Source organism: Pelodiscus sinensis, chromosome 3 (genome assembly GCF_052426305.1).
Source record: "Pelodiscus sinensis isolate ZL-2025 chromosome 3, ASM5242630v1, whole genome shotgun sequence".
Taxonomy (NCBI): domain Eukaryota; kingdom Metazoa; phylum Chordata; order Testudines; family Trionychidae; genus Pelodiscus; species Pelodiscus sinensis.
The window spans coordinates 58695227-58714743 of NC_143054.1; the positions used below are offsets into that span (position 1 = coordinate 58695227).

The following is a 19517-nucleotide window of genomic DNA, read 5'->3' on the forward strand; positions in this document are numbered from 1 at the left end:
CCTATCTGTTGTCTTCCTTTTGGATTATTTCTATCTTTAGCTAAGGACTGCATCTTTTACTTGTCAGTCACCTAGCATACTGATAAGTTATGGCATACTAACTATAGGGGGAAAAGGGTTAAAAGAAGTCTGGAAGGGGTGTGCACAACCCTAGCCAACCAGATTAGGCCCTATAAAAGGCAGAAGAGCAGAGGGGAGATCATTCTGGCCCTGACCAGCAAGGGTAAAGGATTACATCCTTGTGGAAAGGAAGCACTTTGGACAGAGCAGTGCTAGGCAAGCTAAGGGGAGTGGAAGCAAATCTCTGGACTGATACCTGCCAAGCTGTGGTCCCTGTTAACAAGGGGCTGAGAAGATGCAAGTTTTATGGGGAAGTGGCACATGGAACGGAAGTGGTCAAGGAAAGTGAAGGAGGGCAGGACTTGGCTACCACCAAAGGGTCCCTGGGTCAGGACCCAGAATAGCAGATGGGTCTGAGCCCCCTCTTCCCTCTTGTACACCTTGCCACACTGGAGCATGGCTATTACAGACTGTAGCCTGAACTTGAGGCATGGGGCTAACCTTTGGGGCTGCAGCTGGCTACAGTGGAAGGTGTGAGACTGAGTCCTGATGATAGCCCCAGAAGAGCGGGAAGAATGGAGAAGTGTTCACTGCTGGAGGGCAGTGTCCTGAAGAGGACGCCGCAGTCCAGGGAGCAATGAGAGTCCATGGAGACAGGGTGGAGAACGGAACAGACAACGTGCATGACACAACCAGAAGGTAACACTCTCCATGAACTGAGCTAATTACCAGCTGAGTCACTCCCATCACATTAACACTCAGAAAATCATAATTTTCAGTTCGCCATGTTTATAAGAATTTATAAAAATACCCATGGAATCTCCCCCCTAAGATGGTGCTCCTCTTCCCTGTGGCATTATTTTTTCTCATCTCCCACCAAGACAAACCACTCCATTTACCTCACTGCATTGCTGAAGCAGATGGACCCATTGCAAAATACTTTACTATTGAATTTCAGTCTCTATCCCTAGCTCTCAAATGACATTTTGGTGGTGGATGATTTCATGAGAAAGAGGCAAGATCTCCTTCAGTTCAAAAAAAAGCATCCCCGAGCAGCTTCAGAAGCCCCTACTCTTGTTTTAGGATGGCAGGGAGTCAACAGCACTAGGGACTGCTTCCTCACTTCATGGGATGGCTTTCCAGCCTCGTACCAAACACTCAGAACTGCAAGGGGGTTTGGGGTTCTTTGACTTTATCTGATGCCTAATAGTCTCTTCCCCACTGGCTCATGGTCTAGAAGTGAGATCTGGACATAAACTTACTGGGAGACCTAAGGGAGGGTGTAATGAACTAATGGAAAACATTACACTATTTTTTCCCATCTTCCTGGAATCAACTATTGGGGCAGAGAAGGCAGTTGTCCAGCATGTGTCAGTGTTTGTAAAGAAACTGAAGAAGTGGGTTTTACCCATGAAAGCTCATGATACTATATATATATTTTTGTTAGACTCTAACGTTACAGTTACAGACTAACACAGCTACCCCCTCTGAGATTCAAAGAAGAAGAGTCTTGAGGAGTGATTTCATGAGTAGCAAGGACCTGTCCGTCTGCTCCATGGGCAGGGACAACAAGGAAGAGTTCCTTCACCTTCCCAAGAGGTGACCCTCGCAGCTAGACAGGCTATTGCAGATGAATTTACTGCCAAGCGTGGGGCAGATGCAGCATGAGCTTATTCTAATTCCTTCCATATCTCCAATCTGACTCCCTGACTCCTCATTGAGGAATATTTGCACTGGATAGGCTATGTTCCTTAAAAGCATCCCCTTCTTCAGTGTATATGTTTGGTTCCCTGCACGTCATGAAACACCCTTCCTGCCTACATACATAAATGTGATCTAATAGTTCCTATATTTTGGTGGGAATATTAAAACTTCATGATCATATGAAAATTGTGAAGGTGAGGCCGTGACGAATGAAGAAACACACAAGAGGTCGTGGTCTCAGCGCACGGACAATGCATTCACTATCCATTTCAAATCAGTCTCAAGTTGTGTGCCTGATGTCTGATGAACTTGTAAACTGCATTCAGTGCACATGAAAGTTAGGCAGATGTGCATCATCTGGCTAAATCACATATATACGGCCTCCCTTATGCTAGTGTCTGAGCACCTCACAATCTTCAATGTATTTATCCTTATAACACCCCTAAGAGACAGAAGAGCACTATTATCTGCATTTTACATATGAGGAATGAAATCAGAGAGTAACTCTGACAAGGCAAGGCAGAGAACTGCATCCAGATCTCCTGTGGCTAGGACCTGTCACCCAATCATTGTGCCATCCTTCCTTGAATAGATAAGTCAGCAGATCTGCCATTCCTAGTGGGGAACTTTGGATTTCCTTGAAGGTTGAATTCAGCAAACTCCAAGCAAATTTGCAAGTTTTGATTCAGTTTCATGCAGAGACAGTGTGTGAAGCTACTATGCACTGTAGGGGCTGCACATTCCTTCTTACTCAACACTTAGCTCTGGCTGCCTTTTTATCACCAGCAGTCTGCCGGGGAAACATTTTCAAAGCATTGTTGCGATGTACTGGGAGCTAACTATAGATTTGTTTGTGTAAACTGCATGCCTCTGTGTGTTTGTACTGGTTACTTGCTGTGGAGTTAGATCAAATGGGTTTGTTAGGGGAACCAAGTAGGAAAGATAAAACATCAGCCTGAATAAGAAAAATTCCAACAAAGGCTCCAAACAACAGTCAAGTTTATAGTCCTGAAGCGGCAATTGCTTGGCTCCAGCATTAATAACATAGCTATTTTGCTAAGGCTGAGGAGAGAGAGATCAAAGGACTACACTCTCATAAAGACTGTTTAAAGGTCAGAGGCAGAGCACACCCTGTGGAGCTGTGATAAAGGTATAAGAACAGTGTGTGACTCTCATTCTGTATGACTGCACATATCTCTACCCAGGTTAGCCAGATATCAGATTTCGCTACTGTTTTGACTGATGTGGAAAATACACTGGTTGAACTTTTATCTTAAATATTATCTTGGAGTCTGATCCAGCTCCCTTTGAAGTCAAATGGAGTCTTTCCATTTACTTCAATAGGCGATGCATTGGGTCCTTCATTCTACAGTGATGGGGACTCTACACAAAATCTTAAATTTGATTATATATTAAATCACCAGGTGGAAGGAGATACCTGGCATCAGGATAGCACATGACAGATCCCATCTACTGTTAGGTCTCTCTCACCCATTAAAAGTATAAAGGTCACAAATCCGAAAAAAAATGTTTCCCCACATTTCCCTAATCTCATTTTTAATGCATTATATAGTAAGATGTAATGTACAGGGAAAAGGAAACACTGATTAAAGAAGAGCGTAGGTGCCTTTTCAAATTGGGAATAATTTAATATTTCATATGGTAAGACAACATTAATGAAAATGTGTTCATATTTTCTGTAAAAATTTTGGTTTTTCACTGGGGCTAGTTTATACTCCTGAAACTTTCAATGCTCTCATTTCATGAGAAAGTAAACTGCAAATATTTTCATGGTTTCTAGGCAAAGCCACATTCACTCGCATGGGTCGGGTGATTCATGAATAGAAGATTTGATAACAGTGGTGTGGCCAACCACAAATTTTTAAGTCATGAGTCAGCGCTCCCCTCTCCCCAAGAAAATCACAAGATAGCTCATGATTTTAAGCCAGTGTGAAAAGTAATTGTTTTAAATGCCTTTGGGTGCAGTGACTTTTTCTTCCAAGCCTTTCTGCATTATCAAAAGTACTAGACAAATTTTTACAAAAGCTGACCATCTCATGCAATGTCTTGATTCCAGCAGCTGGGAGCTTTAAATATAATACCAATTATGGTGAGTGTGACAAGGTGTCTTGCCTTGGGGCTAAGCCAGACCTGATTACAAGATGAGCCTCACCTGAGAAGAACCAGGCCATTCGAATAAAAACAGCAGTAGAAAGCTGCAAAAGGGGGACTGTGGGCGAGAGCGTAGCTGAGGCTGCTAGAACAAGAGGCCTGACAGGAAGCTCCTGGGAAGACCATAGCGGAGCTGTGGCTCAGGAAAAGCCAGTGGAGACAGTACCTCAGGGAGGAAGGGTTGTGTCTAGTGTAAGGCTGGGTGGAAGATTTGTTTGTGTTTTAGGAATTATGTGAATATAGTAACCAGCCTGCAAGAAGTGCTATGACTGAAATAAAACACTTTGGGCACATCTACACAGCAGGGCTAATGCTAAAACAAGCTATACAACTTGAGCAGTGTCAATTGCATAGCTTACGTTGAAATAGCTTATTTCAGCCTTTGGTGCTGTCAACACAGCAGGAAGTCCAAGAAAAAACACTCTTCCTCTGACTTCCCTTACTCCTCGTAAAGTGTGGGTTACAGGAGTTGGAGTAAGTCCTCCAGCTCAACATCATTTCCACTTTATGTCAAAATAACTGCTTGCAGTGTAGACGTGAACTATGTTATTCCGAAATAATGCTTCTGTGTAGACATAGCCTTTGTGGGGCTTGTTTAAAGAGCCCAGCAGAAAGGGAAAAACAGAAGCAGGGTGCTGCAGAACCACCTCTGGCCATGAGAAGCATTTGGGTGATGTCCAACTTTAGTACAGCGAGACTAGCAGTAGAATTTTGAAGTCGACAGCACTGTAACTAGGATGAAAAATATCATATAGAAAACAGGGAACTCTCACTGATGGTATTTGTTCCTGCCATTCTTTCAAGGATGCACTCTGCTAAGGATTTTGGCTGTAGTAGTGGAGCTTTCCCCCGGTTTATTGTATTTGAGTAAGTTTTCACTTATGCAACAAGGAAATATGTATTTTCCAGGAGCTGAATTCTCAGTGGGACAGAGTTCCAGGACTTGGCAACAGCCTGTGGGAACCAATGTTTTATTGGTCTTGCTTGAGTTTGCCACCAGTGTGCTATGCCCACTTCACACCCCTACTAGTAACATTGGCTAATCACAGCCTGTGGCCCACACATTGAAAAGAACAGCTACTGTGGCTGGCAGAAGAATCCAATCTCAGGACACCACCAGCAGAGGGAGCAGCTTTGTACCTGGAGCCATGATAGCATAAGAGCTGTAGGATACTTCCTGCAGGGTAACAGCTGGAGCAGTGTGTTTGAGGAGCTGCAGCCACAGCTGCTGAGGAGTCACTGCTATCTGTACCTAGACTCATAGGAGATTCCTAAGGAGGAGAGCCCATGCCAGTGCAAACAGTACTCCAGATGCCAGCTACTGCCTAGCACTCTGTGAGGTACCTCTGTGCAAAATCTCAGACAAGGACTAAGTCCCTCACACACCCTCAGTGCAGCATCTCAGATTCCAGTGAGGGGTCCTTGCACACTGCAGCAAGAGACCACAGTCTTCAGTATAGGAACCACAGAGAGGAACCTGAAGCCACAGAGAATGACACTAGCATCTGAGTTTGTGTTACTCATGTATGTCGTCCAGATGTTCAGAATGTTCCCAGGGTGGCATCTGCTCATCTTCGTAAGGATCCCAGCATGCTGATGTGAAGGTGGCAGAGCAGGGGTGAATCTCTCAACATTCCCCCTGTCAATTCGATCCCTACTGTGTTCATTGTAAAATGGAACAGAATATAAAATGAAATAACCACAACTCTTTCCTTTAATATATCTTATCTGTTTCCATATAAGCAACAATCAATGAGAATTCCCTTCCATTGTTTAGGATGTCCAATACCCTAATTGTCAAATCATTTGTCTTAGATAACATATCCTGTTCTTTTTAGGTGGGCCCACAATGTCTCAGGCCAAGCTCCTTCCTATGGAGACACCAATTCAACAAGATCAGTTGTCTTCTTTCTTGAGGATCGGGAATAGTTCATTTTGAATTATTATAAAACTAATCTTAGTGAGAGAACAACTACACCCAAGGTGCCTATGTAACTGTAAGAATCATCTTCATTCTCTGAAATGGAGAGTGAATTTTGAAATTCATGCTGAGAATCTTTTATAATTGAGAGCTCAATTTGTCCAAAAATAAAAACTTTCCAAATTAAAAACATAAATACCTAAACTACCTTTAAAATACACCCTCTAAAAAAACTCCCACTTGCTCTCCATCATATATATCAACTTTGTTCTAAAAAGCAAGGTTCTCCCATTTTGGTAAGGGGACTATTTTAAAATGCTAACATACAATATTACTTTACATTTATTGGAAGGCTTCCTATGTACATTTTCATGAGTGTATATAAGGCACATAGCTCTTGCTGGTAACTGAGCAATTGCTTCATAAGCTCCTCTAATTCTCAGTAGATTGCACTAAATGTCAGAAGTTTTAAGTGGAGGGCTTTGCTCCAGAATTGACATGAACATGTTCTTGCTTAATGCCAAGGTAAGTTACCTTTTTATTTTCATTTCAAGAGCTGCTGCTGTTCCTTATTTCCGCATGAACAACTGAGCAATGTTATTTTTCTCTAGGATAAAAGTGGTAAAAAATGGCACAGCAAGACTGGTTTTAGAACTCATATGTAATCCAAGAAGCTTCTTATCCTGACAGCGGGATAGGAAGGACTCAGTTAGTACCAGGTTTGGCTCATAAATATGAAGAAATTCTACATTTTGGGGAAAGAGTTAAAATAGTTCAAATTTGATTTTCATGCCATTAACTTGTACGAAAGGAGCCAGATGAGAAAGAAAGGCTAATCAACTTGAGAACTGTACTGGGGATACTGAAGGCAGGTAGTGTAAATGAAAGGTGACCCTGGAAAAAATAGCAACCATATAAAATAGAGTTTAAATGAAGGCTGAAATATAAGCATACTGGAATCCCTGGGAAGAAAACAATATCAAGAATAACACTAGTCTCCAGAAATCAAGTAAATCGTTTTAGCTATGTTGGGGATGCACACCATACTGCAAAGTTTTGAGAATTCTCTCCTTCCGCTGAAGCCAGTGGGAATTCTTTCAGTGTCCAAGAAAGTAAGCTTTTTATCTTCCCTTTCCCACCATCCTATTTCTTTCCTTTTCTGCTTGGTTGTGTGGCCTTCTCAATCTTACTGGTCTTTGTTACTCTCTCAAGAATAGACCTTATTAGTCTTATTAGAAGAGAATTTCAAAGGAACTTTGATGGATCAGGCAGAGCGCCCGGCGCCTCGCACTTTGCTGCTGCTGGGGGAAGCGCTCATCGGCGAGTGCGCCATGGGGAGCACCACGGTGGAGGCACCAGACCCTGAGGTGGCCAGATACCTGGTCCCCCATGCTACTCACCAGCAGTCTTGCCCGGCATGCTCCGGGGCTGTCACAGACCTGGGGAGGAGCAGAAAGGGGAGAGACGTTAGCTGACCTCATCAGGGAACGCCAGCGATGATGATAGGATCATAAGCCTGGGGGGAACCCGCTGCGTAACAGGAACTAAAGCATTAGGTTTTCCTAGAAATGTATTAAGAATTTGTAAAAGTTATATGGTATAGAAGTTTAGAATAAATCAACACTATCTTTCTATTTTAATGTAACCATTCCAAAGAAAACTTTTAGCAAATTCTACAGGATGGTTTAAAAATCTAATGGAAAAGTCTGATTTTAAGGTCACAAGGAACCACCAGCTCAAGTGTGACTTACTGTACATCATAGGCCACTAAATACCACCCAGTTATCCACATACTGTGCCTAGCCACCTGGATTAGACTAAAAAATTATAGCACTTAGGCAACTAAATTAGAAGAGAACAAAAAGAAGCAAGATGCATCAGTGTCCAAAGTTTCTGCAATGGCAGGGAATGAATTAAGTGAGATATACACAGATGATCCTACTAAGCAAACTATGCCCCATACTGCAGAGAAAGGTGAACTCTCCCTTCTTCCCTTTCCAGATCGCTGCCCATCTGACCAAGGGGAAAAATTCTTCTAATTGGAATCCTGGAAGTCAGGAAGATCCTGAACATGTGAATAAGATCCACCAGCCAACAGTCAAACACCTGAGAGAGAATTCTGTATATCACTTCGGAGCACAGTCCCATTCCCAACCATAGCTGCTTCCAATTCTTTAAAGGGAAGAACATCCTTCTCTCCCCTACTCCCCTCAGAATAAAGGAAGATTATTCACTTCCTGTTGTATTCTGTAGGACTTTCACATAATGGACAAAACTTGTGTTCAGGCCAACCCATGTCTCCTGTATGCTTTAAAAAAGTGCTTCTAGAAAAAGGAATTTGACTAGATGGCTTCCTTCAGGAAGAGAATCCCTCCTACAGTACTGGCATCTAAGTTAATTTGTATCCCCAAGGCGGCTGTCTTACTCCTATAGCATTTCCTGAAAATTGGATTGTAGGAAAATTGGATGCCATAGTGGTATCTTGGCAAAAAATGAAACATATGGCCACTTGTGCACAGCTTCCTTATATATGGGGCTAAACATTTCCTCCGGCAATGTACAAACTCATAAAAGAGAAACATATACATAAATCTGCCTTTAGCATGACCAGAAAGGTGACAGTTTCTGGGCTTGTTTGAACAAAGCTAAGAGAGAAAGCCAAGCCAAGCCAAGAATACCCTGCCCCCAGCCTCCTGATAGAATAGTAGTTTCCATCTATCAAGTCAAAATATTGTTATAGAATAGATGATCTCTAAGACACCTACGGACCAATCATATAGAGCCAAGCCAAGACTTTGAAATTGCACTGGAAGTGGATTTAAAAGTGCTGCAGTCTCCTCATCCCAACTGTTGTGTTTCTTATGCAAAACACACTTCAAAGGAAGATGGAAGGTCCATTCTGTATTAAAGTGTTTCCATGCTCTTAAATTGTAGCTGAAGTAGAGTGGATGTTGCTGTAATCCAACTAGAATGTGACAAAACATTGGATAACTTGGGCTTAGGCATGGGCAAGAAACACCTACCCTGCATATGAGGGGAAACATCCCTTCATTTCTACCTGTACTTTCACTAGCAACAAAATAGCTAATGGGCTACTACATTCCTTCGAAAGGCAAGTCAAGCAAAGTGGACCTCAGACAAAGACAATGCACATAACTGTGTTGCAAATGAGAAAGGGTTTGTGCCTCAGAGAGTACACAATTATTTACCCATGCTGAAAAATCTTGGGCTTCCTATTGAGTAGCAACCACAAAGCAAGATTCAGCATCTTGTCAAATAACTGCAAGATGCTGTAAGGTAGCAACCATTAACAATCTCCATTTTAAAAACACCCACAAGAACCTGACACACACACATACACTTTACTTTGAATTGCTGGGTACTAGTTATTAAAAAGCACTAGCATTGTTAAATTACTGTGTATACACCAGTTCTGACTCCGATCTTCCTACCGCAGGCAAGTCAAAAGCAATTTTCACACATACTTCAAAAGACAACTTCCTTTCTTCTGAACAACTGCTTCTAAATTGCAGCTTTATCTATTGCCAATCATTTTGTCAGTAGCTATGTTAAAAGGAGGGAGGGGAGTGCAGTTGGAGAAGTGCACTCAGAACAACTCATTCAGTTTTATTCACATGTTCCTGATGGTGAATGTTGAGGAAAAGACAAGGCCTTGAGAATTTCAGCCAGAAAGGTCAAGGATTTGGAAAATGAGAAAACTGAAAAAGGGAGTTTGGAACAGAAGCGTGAAAACACGAGTCTAATGGTAAGATCTATGATGTCTTTCTAGAAGATATGCTTCTAGTTTAATGAGTCATTGGACTTGATGAAGACACTACTGGGAGAAATTGTGTGTGCGCGTGTAATGCATAAGATCATATTTCTTGATCATAATGATCCTTCTGTTCCTAAACAAACACCCACAAGAATCATAGAATACTAGGACTGGAAGGTACCTTGAGAGGTCATTGAGTCCAGACCCCTGCCCTCATAGCAGGACCAAATACTGTCTAGACCATCCCTGATAGACATTTATCTAACCTACTCAAATATCTCCAGAGATGGAGATTCTACAACCTCCCTGGGCAATTTATTCCAGTGTTTGGCTACCCTGACAGTTAGGAACTTTTTCCTAATGTCCAGCCTAAACCTCCCTTGTTGCAGTTTAAGCCCATTGTTTCTTGTTCTATCCCCAGAGGCCAAGATGAACAAGTTTTCTCCCTCCTCCTTATGACACCCTTTTAGATATCTGAAAACTGCAATCCTGTCCCCCCCCCTTAATATGTAAATGACTTTGTCATTTACATATTACTCTGGCAGTGTAAAGTGGCCTTTAAGTGGGCATAAATGGCAGTTACACTCACTGAAAAGCTGCTTTCCACTGCCGAAGAGGCCTTAGTGTAAATGATTATTAGGCCTTTTAACTACTGCTGTCAGTTTCATAGGCTAATGCCAGAAGGGACCAATATGATTGTGTGTTGTGACCTCTTGCATAATAAAAGGCCATAGAATTTCACTCACGTCTTCCTCCATCAGAGTAATAACTTTTGATTGGGTTAGAGCATATATCTTAGAAATATATGGGTTTTTTTAATTTAAAACCTTCAAATGATCAAGAAAAAGCACTACATTCCTTGGTAAGTAATTAAAGTGGCCAATTATTTCTCATTTATAAATTTGCACCACAGTTCCTTTCTGAATGTATTTAATTTCAGTCAATAAAGGTTGGACTTCCCTGGTTCAGCACCCTCAGGAACGGATAAGTCCCAAAGGAGGGAATTTGCCAATCTAAGGTAGGTCTGGTCTCTGGGGTCTCCTGGGGGCTGCCAGCCTCAAAGCTGGGCTCTCTTCCTAGCTGCCAACCCCACTGCCGGCGTAGCATCACTCCTACTCCAGTCTCTGGCCCCAGCCATTGGACTGGTTCTTCTCCTGACCCAGCTGGGCTCTGGCTCCCAGATAATGCTGAATAATTGACTTCTTGGCTTAGTATGCCACCATTTTTTGAGTCTCCCCTATCAATATTACTTAGACTGTGATGAATGCTTTTAACTTTCCCACAGGTAAAACAAAATAATTTCCTAATACAAGTGTTCTATTCTTTGTCATAATGGTCTAGTGCAGCGTTTCCCAAACAATGGGCCGTGGCCCAGTACTGGGCCGCGGGTAAAAACTACCGGGCCTCAGCGTGGTTGCCGGGGTGTTCTGCGCTCGTGTGGCGTCGCGTCCCCCAAGCCCTCGGCCGGCCTAGGTGGAGTCTGCAGCCAGATGTTCCAGCTCCCGGCAGAGTCCCAGCTAGGGGAGGGTGGCGGGGGGAAGAGAAGGGGAGAGCCAGCCACCGGACGCAGCACTGGATGGGGGAATCGGGGCGGGGCAGGCCAGGCCGGGGAGATTGGGGGGCTGGTGGAAACAGGGCTGCAGGGGGGCACGAGGTCAGGGGTAGGGAGCTGGCCGGGGAAGATGGCGGTGGGGGGGGGGGGGAGAGAAGCGGCTGCCAGAATCTGGGCTGGACGCAGGCAGCGGGGCTGGCCAAGGGATATTGGGAGGAGAAGCGGGGGGAGAACTGGCTGTCCGGGAGGGGGTTGGGGGAAGTGGGGCTGGCCAGAAGTGCAGCGGGGGGAGGGGAGTGAATCGGCCAACAGAGAGCGGGATTGACCCGGCCATATGCAGATCTTGGGGTGCTGCCCCCTTCCCTCCCACCCCCCCAAAGCACAAGTTAGTCCAGCCTGGGGATTCTATTGTCCCCCCACACACACCCCTCAAGTATTTGCGAACTGGCTGGCTGGTAGACACACTCATGCAGCCTGAGCACATTTACCAGCCAGGCAGTTCGAAACTACAAACTGATACATCTAGTAATAATGTAACCCTTCTGCCGGGTAGGCCTGGCAGTAACCAGGGCTGGGTTCAATATCTTGGGGTCAATCTCATAAAGAACCAGCTTGAGCCCCCACCCAGTAATTTGAGAAATTCACGCACCCCTGGGCGCCTCTGAGAGGCAATGCTTCCCCGCTTGCAAGCACTGAGTCTGAGTGTGGGAAAGAAACATTTAATGAAACAGAGAGAGAATTCATACGGCATTAACTTGGGGCATTAACACCACAAACAGAGTTCATAACCCAAACGTGAGCCAAACCCCCACCCCAGCCAAGAATCGCCCAAAGTCCAAAGAGTCCGACACCCCAAATGTTTCTGTCCCTGGTCTGTGTCACTCAGAGTCTCAAAGTTCGCCCGCAGGGTTTCACCTCCCAACCGGGGTAGAAATGGGGGTGGAGGGATAGATATGGGGCACCTTATACGCAACTCCGCCACGCTCTACCAGCTGTCTTGTCCCATGCCTCTGGACGCTCCGCTGGGCACCTGTCACCACTCCTCATCTGCTGCCGCCCCTGGTCGCCGCTCCTCACCTGCCACCCCTCCACGCCACGCCGCTGGTCTCCACCACTTCACTGGCTGTAATAGGTCTGGCTCTCAGCCAACCCAGTGATTTCAGCTCTCAGTGATTTCAACTCTTTAGCCACCAGCTGGGCTGCCAAATGAATCCAGCTTTCACTGGACTAGCAAAAGAAAAGACTCCTCAGGGAGTCTGCTTTAGGTCTGTCCTTAAAACAAAGGGGGAAAGGTACAGGCTGGGCCAGTCTTATAGCTCACACCTGGCAGGTGTGAAGCAGGCTGATTCAAGTCCTTTAACCCTTTCCCCCAGCTCAGTCCACTCAACTCTGGAAGGGGGGAGGCTTGTTCTTCTGAGACCTCTTACCATGATAGTGGTGTGTCTCTTGCAAGCACTGGTGGCATGTTTTACAGTTCCCACATTTAGGGGTAGCATGATTAGTTACCCCCACAACAGTCCCAAATTATGTACAATTCTCCACATTCCATTCCAACACTGACCTTCCATCAGCCCTGGCTGAATGGGATTTTTACATAGCCACACCTCAGATTCTCTCCTGAGCACTATTTACATGTCAACATTTAACAGTTAATTACCTTGCAGAGCTGAACAACTGTAGTGGGCACACCCACCCCTCCTTTTAGCTGGCTGATAGCAAGCAGCAGTTCAGCCCCTGCTTACAATAAAAAAAACTTACCTAATGAGAAAATACCAGACATGTTATATGTCTGGTTTTTTCTCAGTTTGTTTATGTGTTCATATTTTTGGGCTGCAAAAAACAGTCCTAAAAAAAAAAAAAAAAAAGGGTTCCAACTAAAGTAAAAAGTTTGGGAAACCGTGGTTTAACCAGCTTTCTGTCTGTCTTACAGTCCATTTATTCAATCCATATTCCTTAACTTGCTGGCAAGAATATTGTGGGTGACCATATCAAAAGCTTTGCTAAAGCTGGCACTGGGGGTTTTGGGAGGACCAGAAACAACTTATCTGAATATTCATCATTTGATTGATGAATATGCAAATATGCAAATGAACGTTACTGGTCCTCCAAAAATTTGTGAATGGATTTACTGGTCCCCGTATCAAAAAGTTTGGGAACCCCTGGTCTAGTGTTCAAAAGTCCTGAGGAAGGGAAATGTAAGTCCCCAGTGCAGATTACAATGACTTCACTTTACTTGAAAAAATATCAAGCACGCCCGGTGGGTGCAAAATAAAGGACAAGCTGAATATCTGAGAAAAAATGCCATTGCTCCCCCAAACGAACAGTGTTGCTACTCATAAGGTTGCCTATGTTAACTCTATCTATGGCAGAGGAATGTGAATGAGGCTATTAGCACTTTGTGGACAGGTGAGTGGTTTTGACACTTAAAATCAGACTTCATGGATGCAACAAGCAAATCCCCTGCTCTGTACAGCAGGAGGGTCAGAAACAAACATTCTTGAAAGATTTAGATATCAAAACTAAAGGTGACAGAGTGGCTCTGTGCAGGCATTAGGAAAGGCCCAAAGAGAAGAAACAATTAGACATGGCTAATTTTGTAAATACCTTGGCAAGACAGTCTGCCAGCAGAATTTTGCCAATATTTTAAAAACGTAGTTCTCCATATCCATTGTCTGCCCAAATGTTTATCTGAGACAGGTATCATGTCTGAGTGCCTCCAAGAGACATTGAGAAGTGTGAGTCATGCCAGACAGAATCAAATTAACTGTACTTTATCAGGCCAACGTCTTTCTTGTATAGCTGGGCTTATACTTCAAATTTTCACTAGGGTGCCCGTAGCAAGTAAATATGTTCAGTTATATAATGGCATCAGGGAATACTGATTTCTGACCATTCAACAGCAATGGAAATATTCAGATCAGAGCACAGGTCAGAGACACAATGGATGCCATTGGAAACAATTACTTTTCCCAAGTAAATTTAAGGAACACTTCATTTACAGGCTATCTTGTATGGTAAATAAGAATTTTAATATTTTAATTAGTTGCTATGTTTTGTTTCCAAAGCCATATCCTGGATACTATTAATGCACTTCCACAAAGACATTAGAATTTTATAACTATGATGCAATTATGATGATAAATACCTATGAAATTAGCATAATAATATAAAAATGGTCACAGAGGGTCAGAACAATGGTCCAGCTAGCAGAGTATCCCATCTGACTGGATAGCAGCAGATGGTTCAGATGGAAGGAACAGAATAGGGAAATTTCAAGTGATGCAGCTTCTGGCAACCAGAGGTTTACGAATATCCAGAACTTAAGGTACATCCCTGACCATCCAGGCTGGCCACTACTGATGGATCACTTCTCCTTACCTATGATTGACTGTAGAGATTCTCAGAAAATAAAAAAGCATTCCGAGTTAAAAAAAAAAAAAGATTCAAGTCGCTCTGGTTACATGCACTAACATTGCTCAGGCTCTCATTTTATGTTTTAGATAACATTCTTTTGATCTCAAGATGGCTCTGGTCCTCCCACCAATTATTTCTGTTTTGGTCCACCACCCTTTCCTCGTTGGGGTGTTTTAGATGCTGCTTGTAATTATTAGAACTGGGAGCACTGGTTGTTGGGAATCTGGAAGCAGAGGAAACAGGAAGGAGGGGGGAGGAGATGGGCCAGACCTGGGTGAGAGCTACACAGGGAAACAGCAGCAGCTTTGTAAAGAGGTTTCACCTTTGGTAAATAAAGGCCTGTTGAAATTTGTTACTACCTTGCTTGCATGATACAACACCCATTTTTAAGGACAATAAAGTTTCCCTCCAAAAAATGATTTTAAATATATTTTAGGGCTGAAATGGAAGCAAGACAAGTTTCCTGTTTCATCTTTTCTATGAAGCAGGAAGTAAAGGCGGTGATTCACCATTCAGAGGAATTACTGAGATGTACTTTCAAAACTCTTTTGTCTCAAAACCAAGAAGACATGTTTCTCAACAGTGTATCTTTGAACCACTTCAAAATGCAGAGGGATTGAGCTTGAGTCCCTGACTGCTCCAAATGCAAGTGTTAAATCAAGATCCAAAATAAACCCACAACAACAACTATTTAGTTTTTGTAAGGGTGGATAGACTCATGCTGTGCTGTGGACACCAGACTTAGATACCACAGTGATGGGTACAGCGCAACAGTATATACATATACAGTGAAAAAGAAATGTCTAAGAGTTTTGGAGAATGGCTGCCTCTTGTCAGGACCAGGAAACAAAATGTAACCACATTTAAAATTTTCTTCTGATTATAAACATAATTGCTTTAATTACACAATTTTTCTAAATTATTTATAGCAAATTATTTATTGGCAATATTTCTATGAAGCGGTTTCATAAAATTGTATTAAGACACTCTAGGTTATGCTACGTCACTGCTTTTTTTGTGTTGTTAGAGGCCTCATGCCTAACCATGCACCTGAGGCATAGCAGTATCTCAGCACAGTGGACTCTTTGCATACATCATTGCAGAAATATAACACTTAGACCAGATGGTGTTAATTAAATGATGCTCTTCTTCTAACAAACATAAGCATTTTTGAAAATTGCACTTAAAGTCCCAGTTCAACACACCCCGTTGTGTCTTATTGATGAACACTCTTTGACCAGATGGTGTACATTAAATGATGCTCTTCTGTTAACAGTGTTAAGCCCTTATGAAAACTGTGCACAAAGCAGGGGAAATAGATAAGACAACTCTGGTTACTTCATTTCATAGAGAAATCAAGGTAACCACAAAAGACCTATCCGAGAATTGTGTTGGGAGTAGATCACTTTTAAATATTGACGCTTCTCCAGTTAGTGTCTCTGCATAGGGTTCTACAGATAGGTCTCGTTACAACTTAGGAATTTACATACTGGAAAAAAAATGGACCATTCCATTTTCTCCTGGCACAAAGTATATCTACTGTAAACTCTGTAAAACAGAGATACAGTATTTGAGAATCACATAAAAAATAAATCTGATCCCTAATATGTCTCCTCCCTTGTTCTGGCTGTGATTGTCACTCTGAAAACAAAAGCTAATTCTGATACCAGTGCAGCTTGGCAGTCACACCACTGAAAAAAATGAAATGACTCCAGTTTTGGGATCCAAAACTAAGGTGCTAGACATTAAAGATACTTAGCCCTTAGTAAGTGATGCTGTGCACCTCCCTGGATATAAGTGAAATCTGACCAGATGTGCTGTATACTTGATGAACATCGAACGTGCTAAGTGACCTAGAAATTTTATTAGTTAAGGATGTTCATTTGCATATCTTTAAACCAACATGCAGAAGAGCAACTTAAGATTGTATTAATATTACCACTGTGTTTACAAATACTGACAGTGAAGGCTATGAGCCAGAATAATTTCCAGTTTTACTTTGCTGACTTACCAAATTACCCCAGGGATGAATTTAGCCTAATGGACATAGTCTGTCTAGAAGTTGATGTAGTTTTAACGAGACAATAGCACAGAAACACTTATGCAAATAGCACACCACTCAAACAATATATATTCCTAATTATTAAGGGGGAAAAAATCAAAACAATAGTTGTACTGCCATATCACATTTGTAACAATGTTAAACAATTTTCCTTGCCTATTCATCCAGTTAAACCTAATTGTGTCCATGTTCCTGTGACCAAAATATTCTCAGTAAGACTGTGTGTTATATAGTAAAACAAATGGAGAGAATATATCCCACAGAGAGAACTTAGCCTTTTATTTTACTCAGCCATAATACAAAGTAACCTACAGGCCTGTATCATATAACAAACTGGCTTCAGCAAGTTCATACGTAGGCCCACCACATCTAGCATAGATAAAATAGCCCAGCAATTACCCTAGATTTTGGGGAACTGGGAATAGGTTGTTCAACAGAGGGAGTTGGTATAGAACAATACCACACAACTGCAGGAACACTGAACTGGTATTGGACTTGAATGTTTTAGGATAGCATCATTGGTGATTGTTTAACCACAAACTTTTTTTAACAATAGGTGATGTATATTATAATGAGCTAAAAGGCTTAATTTTTTAACCTATTGGTTAAGCGTACCCCTCTATTTTGTGGATGAGGAAAAATTTGGACATGGAACACTGGGGACATTTGAATGACTAGGCTGAGCCACTATGTAGCAAGAGTTAGGTTTCTATCATTGACCATTTAGCTCTCCATTGTTATCTACCACCAAACCTCTGAGTGTTAGGGTTCTGATCCATCACACTTATTTGACAAGCCAGGGACAGGGCTCTTCCTTTGTCTTTCACCACCAGGTCCCCAAGGAAGGATGTAAGCATGGATGTAGAGAGCATATACAAGGAATGAGATATCCCTAATACTGTGTCACTGCTATTTGTTTATGTGGTTTGGAGCGTTTTTGTCCTCCCTGATTTTTTTTCCAGTGGCTAAGGCTTTGTCTGGCCCCAAGTGTGAGTGTCTTTTCTGTACATCCTGGGGTTCCCTACGAGATACTGAACTGGTTAATTTTAATTCTGTGCAGCCTGACTCTAGAATGAGAACCTATTACCAGATGCTCATTACATTATTATCAATTGGCAATCGATACAATTACACTTGAACCCCTTTAATCCAGCAACCTTGGAAAATAGGGTATGATGGATTATGGAATATTCTGGACCATGGGTGTTTGTCATAATGAAGGGTGTTAGGGAATGGGGGTACAGGATCTGGGACGGTGGGAGGGAACAGGAGGGGTATGAGGGCATAGGGTCTAGGCAGGAGGGGGATAGGTGCAGAGTGTTTATCTGCCACCCCGCCTCCTGGGGCATACCAGTCTACATGTCCCCTGCTGCTTCCAAGTCCTGCCTTCTGCCTCTATGGAACAGCAGTGGAAAAGCCTGCAGACCAGTATTGTCCTTTGCTGTACTGCCATTCCCCCAATTGGGGGGTATGGGAAGTAGCAGCACACAGAGCTGCTTCCTCAACCCCCTGCCAGGGTGTTCATGGATCAGGGAAACCCAGATTATGGTGGTTCAAGTGTATTAACCATTTAAAAAGCATCAGGCAACAAAAGAGAAAAAGAGCACAGACAGACATCAAGAATAGTCAAGAGCAACAATCATTAAACGAAGCACTGGAACATCTGTTCTCTCCGCAGTATCCTCCTTTGTTATAACAAGAAAGCAACCCACAACATAAAGAGGTTTAATTCTACAGAGATGACATATACCTCAAGTGCAGAGCATGTCTACAAAACTAATGGGAAACAAAACCATCCTTTCATCCATTCACTCAAACTGCTCAACTGGCTAGGCATGAAATCTATTGTACATTAGACCTAAAATATACAGTGAAAGCAAACCTCCCCACAAAAGCCACCAGCACCAAAACACCCCTAACTCACAGATAAGTCAACAAGTCAGGACACAAAACACAAAAACGTGCAAGATGAACTGGGCTAAAACTCTGTCTCTTAGAATTAAGCCATTGAGCAGGCTAGGTGACAAACATAAGGCTCCCTAGCATACTAGGATACTGCATTTGCTCATTTAAGTGCTGTAAACTTACAATCCTGTCATAGTGGCTAAAAACAATGACAGTATGCTTAAAAAGTAACTCACAAGTGTTCTGATAAGAAGTATCTGAATAGAAACAGCAATGATAATTTTGTTAACTTCTGGACATTTATTGTCTGGATATAAAAGTATATCTTAAAAAAGACAAGAGTTTAATATAGGCACCATAATCATCTCCCAAACAGGATTCAGGATTTCTCCATAGCTAGTATTTCCCCAACTTTTGCAAATTTTTTTAATGGATTACAGGAATTTTATTTCATTTCCAAAAATCTGTCTACCACACTCTTAGTTTCCATCAGCAGATGGCCAATTAGTTCTCTTAAATAATCTGTTAGGAAAGCACATTATTTTATATGCAGGAAATTATTATGAAAAAGTTAATATAATAGCTGTGTATTCAAGCTGTTAGTGGCATTTTAATTCCTGTTGAATCCAATTAGTTTTCTACCCAGTAAATAAGCCCCCTAAACATTCTTCCACATCCCTAAAACCTGCTGCCATGCCTACCAAGTTATTAGTGCTTCATTATGCTCTTTTCTGCCAATATAGACTATTAACTTGTGAAAAGAATGCTTCAGGCCTTCATATGGTGAAAAATTCTACAGAATAAGAGTGACATTCTGATTTTAAATATCAGAGGGGTAGCCGTGTTAGTCTGAATCTGCAAAAGCGGTGAGGAGTCCTGTGGCACCTTATAGATTGGCCAAAGTGTTGGAGCATAAGCTTTCGTGGGCAAAGACCCACTTCGTCAGATCTGA

The 19517-nt window shown here is 42.5% G+C and overlaps 1 long non-coding RNA gene across 1 annotated transcript in view; it reads right to left on the bottom strand.

The window, feature by feature from the left end:
- Positions 1-5429: 5429 nt before the first annotated feature.
- Positions 5430-19517, bottom strand: part of LOC112547277 (uncharacterized) — a 70389-nt gene continuing 56301 nt past the window's right edge. Inside the window, exon 5 of the long non-coding RNA XR_012902276.2 lies at positions 5430-7296. This is a non-coding gene — a long non-coding RNA (uncharacterized LOC112547277). The remainder of the gene's footprint in view (positions 7297-19517) is intronic.